We start from the raw sequence: 18,551 nt of genomic DNA, 5'->3' as shown, positions 1-18,551 counted from the left end.
TCAGCAGACCATCAGCATGAGCATCACCTGGGAGCTCATGAGAAATACAAATTCTCAGGCTCCACACCAGACCAACTGAATCAGAATCTGTGCTGTAAGGCCAGGAAGTTGTGATTTCACAAGCTCTCCATTGAAATTTGAGAAGTGGAGTTTCTGTCGTGACTCAGTGGTTAACAAATCCAACCATGAGGTTGCGGGTTCGGTCCCTGGCCTTCCTCAGTGGGTTAAGGATCCGGCGTGGGCGTGAGCTGTGGTGTAGGTTGCACACAAGGCTTGGATCCTGCATTGCTAGGGCCCTGGCGTAGGTCCGCGGCTAAAGCTCTGATTAGACCCCTAGTCTGGGAACCTCCATATGCCGCAGGAGCGGCCCTCAGAAGACAAAAAGACAAGAAAAAAAGAAACTTGAGAAGTACCGACACTGAGAATAGTCATGTTTCCACATTCTTCTCAGGAGGGAGCAGAAGGACACTCTTATGAAACAGAATTGAGGAAGACCCAAGAGGAACCCACTAAGGAGGTGATTGAAGGTTGGACACCTGGCCCCAGCAGTCACTGGGGCAAAGAGAAGTCCATGAGGATCACAGCTCCAAAGGCTCAGCTTCACTGAGATGACTGGAGCCCGTAGAGTTTGCCAAGATGGTAACCACTCTTGGGAAAGATCAGGTTGTAGAGAACAGAGACTGTATCAAGGTCTTTTAGCTTCAGAATGAACCATATTGCCCAGTAGCCCTAAGGAGCCCTCTGCTCTCTCTAAGAGGCAACAAATCAGGCTCCTACCTGATATAATATTCTGATCTCTGAAACCAGCCACGGGATACAAATCAAGGATCTCACTGATAAATCAACTGAACGGTACTGATGAAAAATTAAGGTACAGTGTTTTATAAATGTTAAATGACTCTTTGGCCTGAACCGGTATTTAATTTAACAGCTCTCTTTTCTCTCTCAAGTTCAGGTTCTCATTTGCACTCAGTTTATTAGTGCACAGACAGGAGCCATAGATAGGATCAGGAGAATTTCCATAACAATGACTTTTCTCTCACACTGAGCTCGTAATCACTGAGCTGACAACATAATGGACTGCTCATTAGACCCTTCAAGAATAAGCTCTGGCCAAAGGAGGGGGCTCTTCCTGAGCCTGAAATCAAGGAAACCACAGAGGAAGATGTGAAAAAAGCCCAGAGGCTGAAGCAGATCCTCTTATAAGGGAACGGTCTGGGGGATGTACTTGGCGTTTTGCAGAATATTATCACCAACTACGCAAGCATAACAAGTGTCCTTTAGGATTCTTTTTTTGTCCTTTCTTTTCTGGCTGCACCTTGAGATAGGGAAGTTCCCAGGCCAGGGATAGAACCCTTGTTGCCTCAGAGACAAAGGTGGATCCTTAACTTGCTGTGCCACAGTGGGAACTCCAATTTTGAATTCTTTTATACAAAGAAAAATAAATAATGAATTTGGCGTTTGGATTAGGTAGCCTAAAAAAAAAAAATGCAAATCATAAACATGTTTTAAAGGGGAAGTATCAGTAAATGACTGCTGAGTGAAACAAACCGCCGCAAAACTCAGTGGCTTAAAAAACAATCAGCTATTGTTTGCTTACGCATCTGGGGGTAGGGGATGACCATTCTGGTCTGCACTCAGCTGGGATGGCTCTGTTCCGTGTGTTTCTCATGCTCCTTGGACCAGTCGGGCAGCCCAGGGAGAAACTTCTCCTTGGCGAAGGCAAAGAGGTCAAGTGGAAACCAGCAAGATCATTCGGTCTAGGCTCAGACCGGGCACTATTACTTCTGCCCTATTCTCTTGGCCAAAGCAAAGCATGTGGCTAAATCCAAAACAGGAGGGCAGGGAAATATGTTCTACCTTTATGGAAGAAATCCAAGGTCACATGGCAGAGGACGTGGATATAGTCAGGGCAAGAGTTGGGGTCAATGATGCAATCTACCCTAGGGAAGAATGCATTTTCCCTATCATGCATTCTAACTGAAATTATTCTCTAAGATTGCACATGGTACACTGATTTTTTTTAATTATGAAACTATTAATTTAAAGGTAACAGGAATGCATATAGCTCTAAACTACCTTTTCAGTCCCATCTCCATGAATCCTTTGGCTTGCACACAAATCATCCACGGGAACCCAAGTGGCCAAATTACTGGTTTCCAGATATACCCTAGAATTCTACCCTTTGTTGTCCTTACTTAGAATCATGGTTCTCAACGTGTGGTCCCTGGACCAGCAGCATCAGCATTACCTGGAAGTTGGTTAGAAATGCAAATTCTAATTTTTTATCCAGGACTTATTGTTACCAACCCCCTGTGGGCCAGTGACCCCTCCATGGCTCATTTGCCAGGAGTTGCAAATGCCAATCAAACAAAACCAGGCTGATATATCAAGTAGACATTTGATTCATTGATCAAGGAATGGAGAAGGAAGGGCTTCTTCTAAAAACACCTTCTCTCTGAAGGGAGGGGAGTAATGGGAATTTTAAGGAGGAGGCAGACATGTCATCAGGACTCTGGGAAAGGGATGGGGACTTCTGGCAGCTAGAGCAGGCCCCGTCTTCTACAGTTCTTTGCACCTGTAATTCTTTGCACACGTGAATTGTGCCTGGCAGAGTACAAATTCTGCCCCCTTGGGCAGAGATCTTAGCAGATAATGAGGCAAAGATAACTTGCTGACACCTCCAGGCCTCATCTGTATAGGTGAGTTCCTGTGGTCAAGTCGAAGCTTCTTTGGGGTAGTTGATCACTGCATAGCTCTCAAAGCACAGCTGCAAAACATCTGTTAAACACCAGGTGCTTTTGAAATGAACACGGAGATAAATCAAGACAAGGACCCAGTTCTTAGGGGTGGGTAGGGGTGACAATATTAGATCAGAATCTCTAGCGTTTGGGGCCCAGAAATCTGTACTTTTGTGAGCCCTCTGGGTGATTCTGATTCATGTTTAAATATGAAAAGCACTGGCTTAGAGTATCCACCCCCACTTCCTGCCCTTGAGGAGGTCCCTTGACTCTCCTATTATGAAGCCTCTGTAGAATGTTCTCAGGCCACCACATCCTCCTGCCAAGACTGTCTCTCCACTTCCGACCTCTCCCAGCATTTACCACACATTCTGTGGATTATTACTTTTTCATCTGAAAGTATCTTAACTGTAGACACTGTAGGTATCTGTATCTTAACCATTTGTAGCTGTAGATGCTGGCAAGCAGGCCATTGACCATGGAAATTAGAGTCAGAGGGACCTAGGTTCCCACTCCAGCGATGCCCCTTACTAAGTTCATGGCCTGGGACAGGGGACTTAACCTCGACAAACCTCAGTTTCCTCATATAAATATGGAATTGATAACGCCTACTGAAACCAAGCAGGGCCCTGTGGGCCTCTGGGCCCACAAGCCTTTCTGTGTCCCCCATTTCCTATTTGTAGGGAATAAACTTCAGGCTCCACGACCTTCCCCGAGTTCCAAAGGGCAGGTTCAAGCAGTTGCTCATTAGGGAACGGAGGGGATGCAGAGACCAGGGAGGAGCCCTCAAGAGATAATAGTGCAGCCTTGGGGAGGTTCTGGTTCCCCCTCGAGGGATACACATAACAACGTCTTTGAGTTCTTCTGCAAAACTAAACCCCCAACAAATGGAAGACATTAATGAAGCCTTCTTTCTTCCACCGCCAGACCACTGAACACCAGATTTGAAAACAATGCAAACTTGCCTTTATCCTGACCCTTCTCTTTGGCCCTGTTTTCCACACCCTAAACTATAAAACCACCTCCCAATCTCTCCCAAGGGGGGCACAGTCTTTGAGGCATTCACCTGCTGTGACCCTCCTTTGCCCGGCAAAGCTATTTTTACTCCTTCACCCAAAACTCGATCTGAGTTTTTTTTTTCTTTTTTTTTCTTTTTCTTTTTTTACTTTTTAGGGCCACACCCACGGCATATGGAGGTTCCCAGGCAAGGGGACTAATCAGAGCTACAGCTGCCCGCCTACACCACAGCCACAGCAGCATCAGATCTGAGCCATGTCTGAGACCTAGACCACAACTCACGGTAACGCCAGATCCTTAACCCACTGAGCAAAGCCAGGGATCGAACCCTCCATCTCATGGTTCCTAGTCAGATTCATTTCCACTGTGCCACGACGGAAACTCCTGTCTCTGGGTTTCTATTCTCCACCAGTCACCAGAGGCCAAGTTCCAGCAACACGACCCACTGCGGGGTGGAAATGGAAATAAGCTGCTAAATGTGAAGTGCTGGACACAGTGCCGGGCCCACGGTGTCAGGAGCACAGGGGCCAGTCCTTGGGCTTCTTCATCTTTACAGCACCCGACCCAGTGCAGCTGATACACTTAATCACTTGTTAAGCATTCGCTCTGCTTTAACGACAAACAAGATTTCATTCTCCAGACGTTCTCTCTTTCTCCCGAGGAGTTCGGTTTTCATGCGCCATGCACGAGTCATCCTACCTTATCTGGTCACAAGAGTGGAGTTCTGAAGAAGAGCTGAGGCCTCAGGTCGTGATGGCCAGCGAGCTCTCACATATCCCAGGGTGCCTGTCGGAGCAATAGGAAGCAGAGATGTTTATAAGATCCACATCTCTTCCTGGATGCTGCCTCCTGGCCTTGTACTTCCTTTCATCTGGGTTCCCAAGAGGCAGTGAGCCCAGTCCTCAATTTAAGAAAGATGGAGCTCCGGACGTGCAGCTGCCATATCAGTGCCCTAGGAGGACACGGTGACTCCCAACATGGACACAAACTGAACCTTAAATTATTCCAGGTAAAATAAACCCCGTCAAAGAAAGATACGGGTCCAGAGCTTTCTGAGCTGACTCCCAGGCCACTGATGTTGTTAGCTATTGTCATCCTGAACCGCTGGCTCATTCGGCTTCTTTATGAATGCGGCAGAGGCTCAAGTTGAATAGACGGTGACTCAGCTAAAGAGACAGGAGAATTAAAATGCCCCTAATTACGAAGGAATTTGAATTTGCCGTACCTAGGAATTTAGAGACTAAATTCTGGTTAAAACCATTACAGAGATAAGATTCGTGAATTTAACCATAATTACTTTTATTCCATTCTAAAGAAGTGCTAATTATGAAGGTAGCTTTTGTAAAGAAATCATTATACGTGGGGGGATAAAGGTTTATTCACTATGCATTTGGAGACAAAGGATTCATTTGCTGACAAATAATACAGTGCCAGAACTGAGTTTCTAGGGAGCAATATAATTCTTTCTTTTTTTTTTTTTTTTTTTTTTTTTTTTTAATATCCTGGGGGAGTTCCTGCTGTGGCTCAGCAGTAACAAACCCAATTAGTAGCCATGGGGACTCAGGTTTGATCCCTGGCCTCGCTCAGTGGGTTAAGGATCCAGATTGCCATGAGCTGTGGTATAGGTAGCAGATGTGGCTCGGGTCCTGCGTTGCTGTGACTGTGGCGTAGGCCAGCAGCTGCAGCTCCAATTTAACCCCTAGCCTGGTCCATACACCATGGATGCGGGCCTAAAAGACAAATATATATATATAGGTATATATCATGGGTTGCAAGTGAACTATACTCCAATAAAATTTAAATATATATATAATACACACATTATATATTATATCATATATATGATAGATATATCATGGCAGTTCTATAGCATATATATCATTATATACTATATCTATTATATATATATAATAGATAATAAATATATATACATCATAGCATTCTATAGAAATATTTACACCTTTCTGAAGAATATCCAGAAACTTGAAATTAAAAGTACCAGAAAAGGAGATGGTATTGGCTTTTCATTTCAGAGGATACAGGTTAGAAGTGACCGTCTTTTTTTTTTTTTTTTTTTTTGTCTTTTTGCTATTTCTTGGGCTGCTCCCGCGGCATATGAAGGTTCCCAGGCTAGGGGTCGAATCAGAGCTACAGCCACTGAGCTACAGCCTACACCACAGCCACAGCAACACGGGATCCGAGCCACGTCTGCAACCTACACCACAGCTCACAGCAACGCTGGATCCTTAACCCACTGAGCAGGGCCAGGGATTGAACCTGCAACCTCATGGTTCCTAGTCGGATTCGTTAACCACTGCGCCACGACGGGAACTCCAGAAGTGACCATCTTTTGAAAGCCCTGTATTCCCAGAAAGTAGTGATGGTTGAGAAATACCCCCACCCCCCACCCCCTCCCCTGTGTTCTAGGAAAGGGCTAACTACAAAGAACTGCCCTTCCAGCATATTCCAAGATACCACCTATCTCCATCCTTCTTCAATGACTCCCTTCTTTTATAAAACCTGAGTTTTCCTCTCCTTAGAGATGCTCCCTCATTAAGGAATATTCTCCCTATTGCAATACCCTGAATGAAACCGCCTTAAGTGTCCAGGAACTTTGTCCTTGAGAGAAGAGGAATCCCATGTTTTCTCCCAATTGAAAAATCACTTAGTAAGTTAAGTCTGTATTTGCCAGACACCAGGTACAAAGCTGGACGTTATGTCCAATGAGTCATCTCAATAGTGCATCCATACCTAACTCTGAACCAACCTACTTGCAATCGCATTCCAGGGATTGGTACTGCCCACTAGAAAGCTCAGCTCTTGGTTTCTCTAAGCGGAGAGTGATATCCGGTCTTGTTAGACTAACCCAAGACAAAAGTCCTTCCAGGTAATGCCCATCTCTGGTCTGGATGCCTGCCACCTCCTGGCCGACCTCCTCAAGGCAAATCACACCTGTTCAGGTGTGCTCCAAACGATGTGAGGCTGAAGGTCCCTGGGGACCTTGTGACCATCTGGCCTCCCCGCTGCCAGGCCCTGCTGATGCCTGTTTAGTGTGAAAGACAGAATTCCCCAAACAATTAAGGCGATGATTCTATTCAAACTGTTGTTATAGGAAGATGCCCACTACTGGGGAACATCACGACGGTGAGGAAGGAGGACTGGGGGTACCCAGGGACAAGCAGGGGAGGGAAGCATCCCCATTCTCCGGGGGGGTCATGAGGAAGGGTGGATTACCTTGGAATCTGCTGGAATTTGCAGGAGCAGAGGGCCATTTACACTGACTCCTTTCTCAGAACACAAAAGGCTGGGAGATTTCTGCACTAGCGCAGCTTTTCGGAAGCTCAGGGCCCAGAAGAAATTCACCGTCGTCACTACTGTCTGAGTCTTCATCATGTCACCAAAATCTAAATCCCACCTCTGTCAAGCCCCTTGCAGGCTGCCATATGCCAGAGCAAAAACAATTATTTAAAAAACTGCCAACCTCCAGACAGCAATGCTTTGTTTTTGTTACCAGCCAAGGGCTCATAGAAGCCAATACGGTGGCTGTGGCTTTTGAGAAACGAAAAGGCTTTCTTGTGAAGTGGACCAGGCAGGAGATAGGAGGCTCGGCTCAACTCAGTCTCCCAATCTGGGGGGTTCGGTCAGACGTCCTGAGTCAGGGAGGAGGGCAGGTCTGCGCAGGCGCTGGCTGCCAGGTTCCACGGGGAGGGCTTTGGCGGGCAGCTATCTATGGTTGGGTGGGGACCGGGAGGGGACTTCAGCGCCAGATCTTCCTGGGCAACGAATTCTTTGCTGCTGAAAGGGATCCTTCAGCAGGTGCCAGTCAAGTCCCTGTCCTTTGGTTCCGCTGCAGGGGAGCAACTTCACTCTGAGAACTGAGGTCAAAATTTTCTCCTCTGTGCCTGCTTTGGCTGCATGACTTTTGCGGTTTTATTCTGTTGCCTCTGCAAAACAACTGTGTACCTTGTTGCAAGTAGGATAGAGCCAGTTTGGGCTGGATCTGCAGTTACATTTTCTTGGGGGCCAATGGCCTTTGGCTAAGTGGCCACCCTGCGAATGGTTTTCCAGCAAACCGGCTTTCAGAAAGTTAGGCACCTTCCATACAAAGATCCCTAGTGTTGTGGTCTCTGCACGTGGGTGGAGAAAGAATTTTCCGGATTTAAACCAAGGTGTAGAAAAGGCAAGTTTATTGAGGCAAGAGACATTGCTAACACAGTGGGCCAACTTCCTGATCATCAGGGAGAGCTGACTCTGGGTGCATGGTCGGGTCTGCTTTTATAGCCCAGAGACAAAGGAGTGTGAGGAGTGGTCCTGCCATATACCTGTTGACCTGCTGATTGGTTGGGAAAGAATGGGGGCTTCTGATTCACTTGCTGGTTGGCTGGGAAAGGATGGGGTCTTTGGATAGACTTGCTGGTTGGATGGGGGTGTATGTTGCTCCTATGGGGCAGGGTAAGGAGTGGGCCACATACCTTTCCTAGTAGGGGGGAAGGAAGGAGTAGGCCAAGTTGCTGGGGTGGGGAGGTCCTTAGGAACGTTGTAACAATTACAGTGAGACAGGTGGGATGAGAAGGGTCTGGCAATTCTTATTTCTGCCAGAGGCTTTCCGAGTTGTATCTCCTTGGAGAAGCCTTGACGTCCCATACAGAGACACCGATGTTTTTGTCTCTCTTCTGAAGCAAATGTTGACATTTCTGTGGGTCCTTTCCTGCCTTTGTCAGCCCCAAACCCCCCACTTTTACCCCAGAGCCGAGGAGCCTCAATAAATGCCAGCTGAGTTAAAGCATTCTTTGATGTAAATCTACCATTTATTCATCAGGTAGAGTCATTATAGTTTCCAACTCTGAACATCTCAAATCCAGCAGTGTATTCAAACCTTACATTATGGGAGGAGACAACATCCAGAGGGCTATTGATGCTCCCAGGTTTCGCTGGCTTCCCACACCTGGTCCTAGGCCGGACCAACACCCTAGATGTCAGAGCAATGCTGGGGAGACTCACTGATATCACAGCAAGAGCAGAAAGTAGAAGAAAAATGAAAATTGGAGTTCCTGTTGTGGCTCAGCAGAGTTAGGAACCCAACATGGTATCCATGAGGACACAGGTTCGATCCCTGGCCTCACTCAGTGGGGTTAAGCATCCAGCATTGCTGCAAGCTGCAGCATAGGTTGCAGATGCAGCTCAGATCTAGTGTTGCTGTGGCTCTGGCCTAGAGCGGCAGCTGTAGCTCCAATTCGACCCACAGCCTGGGAACTTCCACAGGCCTCAGGTGCAGCAGTAAAAACAAAAACCCACAGCTAAAGTGCATGAAGAAAAGTTCCATGGTGACTCAGTGGTAACGAACCCAACTAGTTTCCATGAGGATGCAGGTTCGATCCCTGGCCTTGTTCAGTGGTGAAGGACCCGACATTGCCATGAGCTGTGATATAGGTCACAGATGCAGCTCGGGCCCTGCCATGAGCTGTGATGTAGGTCACAGATGTGGCTCGGAGCCCATGTTGCTGTGGCCGGGGAGTAGGCCAGCAGCTGTACCTCTGATTCAACTCCTAGCCTGGGAACTTCCATGTGCTAGAGCAGGTGTGGCCCTAAAGAGAAAAAAGAAAAGAAAAAAAAAAGTGCAAGAAGAGGCCCTACAACACTCAGCGCAGTGTGATGGATCAAAGCCACGCAGGTAAAAGTGTCGGTACCTGTGTTTCCCTGAGACCGAACGAGCACCTCCCAAGGGGTCCGACATTGTCCCCCAAGCACCACGTCCAGGAGGCTGTTGCCCACGTGGAAAGAAAGGGGCCACCAGTGGCCACGGTGAGCTTGGAGGGGAGAGGCCGAGAGCAGCAGCAGCCCCGGTCACGGAGAAGATTCCCTCACAGAGGAGACGGGCAGGAAGCCACACCTGCCACAGAGAGCACGTAACACAAGCACAGCCCTTCAAGCCACCACACAGCAACCGGGGCCCAGAGACAAGCAAGGCAAATGCCAGAGGCTAGAACCCTGTGGGACAAGAAGACTCTGAATTAGACCCAAATTATTTGTTTAACCACACAGGCTGTAAGGATTATGTCTTAACTCCTGAGTAAGGAGAACTCCTAATATCCCATCAGATCCCACGGCATCATATTTGAGAGACAGAATACACAAACAGATGAGGGCCAGACCGTACTGATACTAAAACTCTGACTCACAGCCTCAGTAACATTCCCAGATGGGTCAGGACTTGGTCAATGACCACCAGCTTCCAAGTCAAGACCAATCAGAATAAGCCAGCCTATGGAGTTCCCTGGTGGCCTAGTGGCTAAGGGTTCAGTGTGATCACTGCTGTGGCATAGGTTCAATCCCTAGCCTGGGAATGTCCACATGCCTTGGGTACCAAAAAAAAAGGCCAGCCTAAACTCTGCCACTTTGCCGTAATGATTATTTTGAGTTGGAGGCAATGAAAATGAACAGATTCAGAAAGAAGCCTTCCCAGAGCTTCTCTTACCTGACAAAAAAAACAGAAACTTTTGAGAAATTGAAGACTGCCATAAACCCCCTCTGCCAAGGAAGTTTTTATGGCCACAAGGAAGACAGAAAGTTGGCTCCAAGATTTGTCTACACATATCCCCCTTTGTCTTCCATTGGTCCCCATATGCCTCCACAGTGACCCGAGCATTGCAGTCAGATTCTTAATCCACTGCACCATGGTGGGAACTTCTAAAATAGAACTTAGATACGGCTAAGAGACACGGCTCCCGCGAGCCTTCCCTCGGTCTGATGCCCTTAGAAGCCGAAAACCCTCCTCCTTTGTGTTGTTCCTGGTCTACAGATTTATGCTTCCTTTGCAAGGATGCTACATAAGCCCAAGGTTCCAACCAAGGATGATACATGAGCCCAAGTTGACTCTGTAGCACTCGTCACTGAAGCTTCTCCCACCCGAGGCTTGAGGCATGCCCTGATAAATTCTTGTTCTCTTGTTAATCTATCTTTTGTTGGTCTAGTGTACAGGACCCCAGTCAAAGAACACAAGTTGAGTCAGAGGAAAAATATTTTTCCCCTCCCCTACAAAGCCAAATATGCTGCTTCTCAAACCAATTACTTAAGACGTATACTTGTATTGCATCTGCCTCCAGCTTCCCCAGGCCAACAGCTTCCAATCGGAGCATACCTAAAGCTTTCCCCTTCTTTTCACTATAAAACATTCCCCTTCTCCTGCCTGCCTTGGCATCTCAGGCAGACACAAGTGATGGAGGCTGATTTTCTGCTTGCAGCAAGTTTTGAAGGAGTGGCAGCGTTTGCTTGTTCTCATTTGGGTGGTCTTCTTCATTTGTTTCCACATTTTAGAGTTCATTATAAAATAGAACTTTTTTTTTTATGGCCATACCCAGAGCACATAGAAATTCCCAGGCCAGGGATTGAATCCAGGCTGCACTGTGACCTATGGCCACAGCTGCAGTAATGCCACATGCTTTAACCCACTGCACCAGGCCAGGGATCAAACCTGTGCCTCCACAGTGACCCGAGCATTGCAATCAGATTCTTAACCCACTGCACCGTGGTGGGAAGTTCTAAAGTAGAACTTAGATATGGCCAAGAGACATGGCTCCCGTGAGCCTTGTACAAATATGGAGCTGTGCCAAGCCCATGTTTTCTTGAGTCACTTTCACACCAGCACTAGCAGCTGAATGTGAATTAAGTTTTTATTGCTTCACGTTAAGTTAAAATGAGTCAAGAGGGTGAAGCAGAACTGGGCTTGCTCACAAATTAAGGGCCAGGAACTGAACAGGACTCAAAGGCATGCTCCCTGCAGCGGAAACGAATCTGACTAGGAACCATGAGGTTGCAGGTTTGATCCCTGGTCTCGCTCAGTGGGTTAAGGATCTGGTGTTGCTGTGAGCTGTGGTGTGGGTCGCAGATGTGGCTCGGATCCAGCACTGCTCTGTCTGTGGTGTAGGCCGGCAGCTGTAGCTCCGATTCGACCCCTAGCCTGGGAACCTCCATATGCCGCGGGAACGGCCCTAAAAAGAGAAAAAGAAAAAAAAGAGGAAAGAAAGAAAGAGAGAGAGAGGGAGGGAAGGAGGGAGGGAGGAAGGAAGGAAAGAAAAGAAGGAAGGAAGGAAGGAAGGAAGGAAGGAAGGATGGACAGACAGACAGACAGACAGACAGACGTGCCCCAATGTGTTTCTCTCTTTGAATCATTAGTGGAACCTATTTTGTAGGATCACCGTGAGAACTGAAGGGGTTTGTACATGTTTATACACGCCTAGCACATACCAGCTCTCTGTTAAGATCACCGCTCTAGAGCATGAGCTTGTTAGTCTTGTACTTCAGCCATTGTCATCAAGACGACAGCTAGAGCACTCCTCTGAGTTCTGCATATTTGCACACTGGACTAGATGGGCCCTACTGCACAAGAAGAAGGTAGGGGAATCCTCATCTGGTTTTGCCCAGGATGAACACAGGTCTCTTGAACGCATCTCAATTTGACTGAATTCCTTCTCAATGGGCTCCATGTCACAACAGCCACTGGAAAGCAACAGCACTCCCAAATGGTCTGTCTTTCGGTGGCTGAGCCAGAAGTGGGACCGCCCAGACAGAGGGGTAGGAAAAAAGCAGTCAGTGCAGAGTGAGAAAGAGGGTACTCTATGGTGTGTTTCAGGGTGGCCTGTTCTTATTTGTCACACGTTGTTATGGGTCGAATTGTGTCCTCACTCCAAATATTCATATGGTGAAGTCCTAACCCCAGGCCCTCAGAATGCGATCGTCTAAGAAGTAGATTTTATTGTGATCTATTCCTAAAAAGGGCATTGAAGATGCCCCTCATTAAGACGAGGTCATGCTGGAGTAGGGGAGCCCCTAATCCTATATGACTGGAGCCCTTATAAAAAGGGGACATTTAGGAGTTCCCCGGTGGCCTGTCAGTTAGGGATCCCGCATTGTCTCTGCTATGGTGCAGGTTCAGTCCCTGGCCCAGGAATTTCCGCATGCCGCAGGCATGGCCAAATAAGTAAATAAAAATAAAAAGGGGAAATTTGGACATAAGTATGCACACGGGGGGAACATCCTGTGAAGACTGGAATTATGCTGCCACAAGCCAAGGAGAGAGGCCAGGAACAGATTCTTCCCCCAAACCTGCAGAGATGGCTTTGTTACCACCTGGGGTTCTTGGCTTCCTGAATCAATAGAAATTCATAAGAAGCCAAACAAGAAATTCAGGGAAGGTTTTACTGGGGCTCCTGTTCCAGCAGAAGGGAACAAAAATAAGTAACAGGTTCCTTTGCTTACTCCCTGAGAGGGGGTGAGCTGGTTGCTGATCTGGGCTGAGGGTAGGGACAGGTCCAGGAAAAGGGCCAGAGGGGTGGCTTAGGTGGTGTGCCCACCCACTTTGTGGTGCAGTAGGCATGGGACACGCCTGGTACTGGCTTTTGCTCCCAGCTCCTCACAAATGGCAGTTGGGATTTTGCTCTTGGTGTATCTTGTTGGCCATAAGTGGACCCAACTGGGAGCACACAGCTATTTTTCAGTCCCTTACAGTTTCCTTGTGTTTTGTTGTTGGAGATGTTTGTTCAGGTGCAAGCATGATAGAAAATGGCCCCAGGTCCCTGATCCCAGCCTGTCTCAGCATGCACCTGCCATCATTTTAATTTCAGACTTTTGGTCTCCCGATCTGTAAGACAATAAATTCCTGTTGTTCTGAACCAAAGTTTGCAGTGCTTTGTTATGACAGCCCTAGGAAACAAATATATTTGCAGAAAAGTTAGGTTACTGCAGAAAGTATCTGCCCACAGCGTAATAATGTGCTGAAACCCTGTTCCACTCAAATGGAGAGCATTAATAAAAATATGAAATAAAACTTGCCACCAGCATTTAACAACCACTCCATAAAGCAGGACTTCCCACTCTTACAAACTGTTGTGACCTGATATGGCCTTCTTGGAGGGCAGCTTGACAGCGTCCATCAATAAAATACACATCCCTTTGACACAGAAATGTCATTCGTAGGACTTGACCCTATACACATACTTGCATTGATTGCAAAAAGATATTCAAGGAAACATTTGTTGATCATAGCCAGAACACAGGGAGGAAAAAAAAAAAACCACCTTCAGGTCCTTTAATAGTTAGGACTCATTCATACAGAAAAATATGCATTGGATAGGGATTCCCAGAACAATCTCTATGCTAATATGGAAAACTCTCCAGGCCTAATTGTTAAGATGGAAAAAAAAAAAAAAAGAAAATTGTAAATCAATGAATAGTATGCAACGTCTTTTTTTTTTTTTTTTTTTTTTAGCGGTAGCAAGGGTTTAAAGACTGGGGGAAGAGAAAGGCAGAGGTGTGACTATAAAGATGCAGGCAAGAGACATCTTTGTGGTGATGGAGCAGTTCTGCATCTTTTTTTTTTTTTTTTTTTTTTTTTTTTTTTTTTTTTTTGTCTTATGGCTGCACCTGTAGCATATGGAAGTTCCCAGGCTAGGGGTCAAATCAGCTGCAACTACAGTCTATACCACAGCCACCATGGCAACACTGGATATGAGCCACAGCAGTGACCCACACAGCACCTTGCAGCAAAGCCAGATCCTTAACCCACTGAGGGAGGTCAGGGATCGAACCCGTGTCCTCATGGATCCTAGCTGGGTTTGTTACCACTGAGCCACAGTGGGAACTCCCAGAGAACTTTTTTTTTTTTTTGGTCTTTTTGTCTTTTTCAGGGCTGCACCTATGGCATATGGAGGTTTCCAGGCTAGGGGTCCAGTCAGAGTTGTGGCTGCCAGCCTACGCCAGAGCCACAGCAACCCCAGATCTGAGCCGCGTCTGCAAACTACACTACAGCTCATGGCAACGCCAGATCCCTGACCCACTGGGTGAGGCCAGGGATCAAACCTGTGTCCTCATGGATGCTAGTCAGGGTTCATTAACCACTGAGCCACGACGGGAACTCCCCCAGAGAACTTTTTAAAATCTACTTTGGAGAAACTGTTTGTAGAGACTCCTGAAACCAACTGTATACAAAGAAGAGTGGGGAGTCCCTTTGTGAGATAGTCTATAGTGCCAGCTTTGGGTTGTTATAATACAATGCTAGATAATTTATATATAGCTTATCAGGACCTCAACAATTGTTCTTTGTTTTTTGTTTTTATTTTATTTGGGGTTTTTTGTTTTGTTTTGTTTTGTTTTTTTCGTCTTTTCATCTTTTTGTCTTTTGAGGGCCGCGCCCGTGGCATATGGAGGTTCCCAGGCTAGGGGTCTAATCGGGGCTGTTGCTGCCGGCCTACACCACAGCCACAGCAACACTGGATCCTTAACCCACTGAGCAAGGTCAGGGATGGAACCTGAAACCTCATGGTTCCTAGTTGGATTCGTTTCTGCTGCCCCACAACAGGAACTCCCTCCACCTTTTTTTGCGATTCATCAAAATAAATTATTGAGGAGTACCCATTGTGGCTCAGAGGGTTAAGGACCCAGCAGTGTAGGTCGCAGGCCCAGCTCGGATCTGGCGTTGCTGTGACTGTGGCGGAGGCCGGCAGATGCAGCTCCAATTTGACCCCTAGCCTGGGAATCTCCATATGCCGCAGGTGTAGCCCTAAAAAAACAGACCAAAAACTTAATAACAGCAATAATAGTTTATTGAGCACCAACTAGATATATGCTACATTGGTCACTAAGATATGACTCTAACCCTTGCGGTTTCTTTTAACTGAGGTATAATTCACAGAGCATCAAATTCACTATGCTGCCTCCCGCTTTTAACTATAACAGTTACACTACCCAACTTAGACAGTGAATTTATTCATTGAGCTCCTTAAGAGCATACTTTGCAGCCAAATCATTTTAAAGATATAGATAAGATACAATGATGCTTAAAGTCAGAGACAATCCAGACTGTCCTGTGGCCTGCCAAGGTCCCCTCTGCCAGGCCCCTGCTGCCTCTCAGCCTTATCTCACGCCTTCTCGCACAGCTCCCGAGCTCACAGATCTACCCTCAGTACCTTCACCCCCAAGCCTTTCCTGCCTCAGTCTGTGCTCTTGCCTTTGCTTCTTCGGAAGGATCGTCTCCTGGACCTTTGCAAGGCCAGGGTCCTGTTCAGATCACAGCCTGGAGTCCCCTTCTCAGAAGCGCCTTCTCACCTCACTTAGCGGAGTGATCTCCCCTCTCGCATCATCTTATCTCCTCCCATGCAAGCCCTTAACACCACTTGTAATTATCTTTTTATTTAATCATTCATTCCCATCTATGCTCCCCATCTTCCGTCCACAGGAAAGCAAGCTCCATGAAGGCAAGGCGTTTGTCTCTATCATTCACACTTAACACAAGGAATGAATCTGAAGGTTCTCCTAGTTGAGACTGCCATAAAACTTTGGGGCTTTAATCCTCCAGTATCCATGTGTTAGAACAGGTCCTGAATTTTGCTTTCTAAGAAAAAGTCTGGCCCTGCTGACAGGTACTTCTGTGACCCACCTCCCTGGGCAGGTGGACCAGCCCTCTGCGGAGGCCGGTGCCTTGGCCAGAGGCCCTGTGTTCCTAGGAGGTTGCCCACCCCATCTCCACCCCAAGGCATCTGCCCTTGAAGGATGACTTAGTCGATGCTAAGTCACTATTTGTCAGAGGACGGAGGGTCAAACACACTCCTAGCCTGCACGTAGCAACGCCACCTTAATTGCAAGAAACCGTTAACCGAGCGCAGCCTGCAAATCACACCACCTATTCTTTCCTTTAATTTTAAATGCAACCTTTTGAGTCAACCAGACCCTTAGAAAGAATAACTGAACCGTGTTCACTTCCCAATACAAGTTTTTACTAAATTACGATTTTTCACTATACTGTTGACCTACATTGTAAGACACTATGAGAAACAACCCTGGGAAGCTCATTATTACACATGATTATACATTCTATGCGAATGTTTGTGAGGATTTTATTCGCTACATCACACTGGGCCTCCTAGCAGAGACCCACAGGAGAAATTTCTCAGCTCTTGGAAACAAAAATAGCGGCACGTCTCTGAGCCACTGGCTGGTTTTTGATCTTTCACACGCCATGAATCTAGTTCATTCCTGAGCTTTGGAGCCTAAAAAGCTCAGCCACACACTTGGGATCTCACACCAAGGGTACTTTATGTACTCACCTCACCTGAGGCTTCATCAGATCTTTCATACCCTAATTTTCCTTTGACCTCAATTTCTTTCCTCATTTTTTTTAACCTTATTAAACTAAATATAGCATTATAGAGGTTCTAATATCTTTTCTAGAATAAAGCAGGGAGTCTACCTAAATTTAAAAAAAAAAAGTGAAGATGTGGGCAGTTTGCTATCATGTTATACAAAATCAGTGATACGGGGGTGCATTCAGGTAGCCTGACTTTAAACTATACCTCATAGCACGCCCAGGCTTTGGTCATGAGGCTCCTCGGGTCACCCCAGGACTACTGAGACCCAACCCCCAGCGAGATGACCGTGGGATGATCTGTCGGAAAAGTTACTCCGGGATGCCGGGAACACAGAAAACACACTGCACTTCCAACATGAGGACCACGTCAAACTCTTTGGGTTGGATGCTCTACGTTGCCACTGTCGATTTGTTAAAGGGCCGCTTCTTCCACCGGCAGCTCTGTTCTTGGCATGTGCCAGGTGAGTTTGCACCTTCGGCTCCATGCCTCCTACTGACCCCCCATCCCTCACCTCAATGGCTTCCGGAACGCTTCTGCTCCCATCCGTTATCAGCACATCCCCAAATCCTTCGCCTCTCCTCAGGACATGTCTTTCTTGTTCCTCTAGGAATCAAACCTCTTCCCCGGAGCCAAGAACACCGTTGGAGAGCGTTCAGAGGGCGCCATTCATAGAGATGACGATGCTGTACCATATCGGTTCTACATCAACAGAAGGAGGCAGCCCTGGCCTCCACCCTCTCACGTGGAGGCCCCTTTTCCTCTGCCCTTCACCTCCCACGGAGCCTGTGGTGCTGAAGCTCTTGGGAAGAGAGCGTCCGTGATCAGACTCTACCCTCTCTTGGAGTTTCCACCTGCCAGCCTCCGCATCCACTGATGTCTTGGGCATTTGGCTCCCTCCCCTTCTTCTCCCTCTACTGTTACAATGATTCTCCACTGAGTTCAGCGTCCACTGGGATGAGCCAGCCCACAATCGGCCCATCCAGTTTCTTGCTTTAAATCTTAGTTTCAATCATCCTTTCCTCGACTGGACAGCAGCCCCACACCTGGAATCATGGCTAATAAGGGTGCCCCCGCCAAAATCTCAATGTCAAACATCCAACTCTTTGATCGCCCCCCCATGTCCTCCCCCTCACCTCCTCTAGTGCTCACTCTCTAGCAAAGACCTCGAGCAATCCATCGAGCTGTTTTTTCACCATCCAGAACCCTCATCCTCACCTCACTTCCTTGCCTGCTCTGAAGTCCACAGTCCAACAGAAGAAACCCTTTCCTGCAAATACCCTTAGCTCCAGGGTCGCTGTCTCCTTCCAGGGTGCTCACTTAACAAAGCCCCAACCCTGTGAAACCCAAGCATGTTATGAGATGTTTCTGGAGAGACTCACGTGGCGGGGATGACCAGACTCACTCCAAGTTTTTATGACCACACACATCAGATGTGCACTCAACACTGAAGGGCACACTCATCTACACTCCCAAGTAAATGTGCTTGCCCACCCACCAGGATTACATAAATGGAGACAACCCGGGCTATAACTAAGACTCCCCAGGCTGGGGCTAGCCGCCAACAGGGTCCAGTTACAGTAATCACTCAGATTTCATAGGCTAGTGTGAGACCTCAGACCCTTCTGCATTTGGGGGGCTCCCTGGGGGCATCGCG

At 47.3% G+C, this 18,551-nt stretch overlaps 1 long non-coding RNA gene across 2 annotated transcripts in view; it reads right to left on the bottom strand.

Annotated features, from left to right (window-relative positions):
• LOC110256804 overlaps positions 1 to 18,551 on the bottom strand; it is an 80,016-nt gene that overhangs the window by 50,480 nt on the left and 10,985 nt on the right. For both annotated transcript variants that reach the window (XR_002338820.1, XR_002338819.1), the window contains exon 3: positions 4,458 to 4,544. This is a non-coding gene — a long non-coding RNA (uncharacterized LOC110256804). The remainder of the gene's footprint in view (positions 1 to 4,457; positions 4,545 to 18,551) is intronic.

The sequence above is a fragment of the Sus scrofa genome, chromosome 14 (assembly GCF_000003025.6).
Source record: "Sus scrofa isolate TJ Tabasco breed Duroc chromosome 14, Sscrofa11.1, whole genome shotgun sequence".
Taxonomy (NCBI): Eukaryota; Metazoa; Chordata; class Mammalia; order Artiodactyla; family Suidae; genus Sus; species Sus scrofa.
The sequence above is the reverse complement of the archived record's forward strand: the minus strand, read 5'-3'. Positions and strand labels throughout refer to the sequence as shown.